We start from the raw sequence: 659 nt of genomic DNA on the forward strand, positions 1-659 counted from the left end.
TATTATACACAACGAAAACTCGCATCCTTTGTCTACCCTTTTATAGTCCGATTGTCTTTGTTTTGTTTTTTTTGTTACCTGTTGGGATCTGGGTAGACGTATAACTATATTCTAAATCCCCAACTCGTAACAGGACAGATAGGCACAGGCCATCTAGCAAATGCCATCCATGTCTGATGGGTGAGGGATGGAATTGGAGGTTTGGGCACTTCAGCAGAAAACTGAGATAGTTTGTCCGCTTTAAGTGGAGGTTGAGCATTTGAGTCAGGTGCCAGTCGGACGGTGTTCTTCTTCTTCTGTGCCCTCCACGATGCCAAAAGGTCACGTACCTCTTTAGAACTTTGGACGCGATCTGCCATAGAAGCCAGATTATGATCGCAGCCGGTGAGGACATAAAGTGGAATGATACAAGCCATCATTTCCTCATCGCCTAGATTTCTAGAGGTGATGAATTGTGTCTTCCACTTCAGACATAATACTCCTGATATTTGCTGTGCATCATAAGCTGCCTGCACGTAGATATCGGTGTCTTCTGTATCAAGAATGACAGCTTCTGTATAGCCCTCACCGGAGGACACTGGAGATGAAAAACATTGCGGTGTCAGCCTCTGCATGGGAACAGGTGAACTGTGGTGCAGGTTGGCCTGTACTGAGGCTTT

Source organism: Homarus americanus, unplaced genomic scaffold, assembly GCF_018991925.1.
Source record: "Homarus americanus isolate GMGI-L3 unplaced genomic scaffold, GMGI_Hamer_2.0 scaffold14467, whole genome shotgun sequence".
Lineage (NCBI taxonomy): Eukaryota > Metazoa > Arthropoda > Malacostraca > Decapoda > Nephropidae > Homarus > Homarus americanus.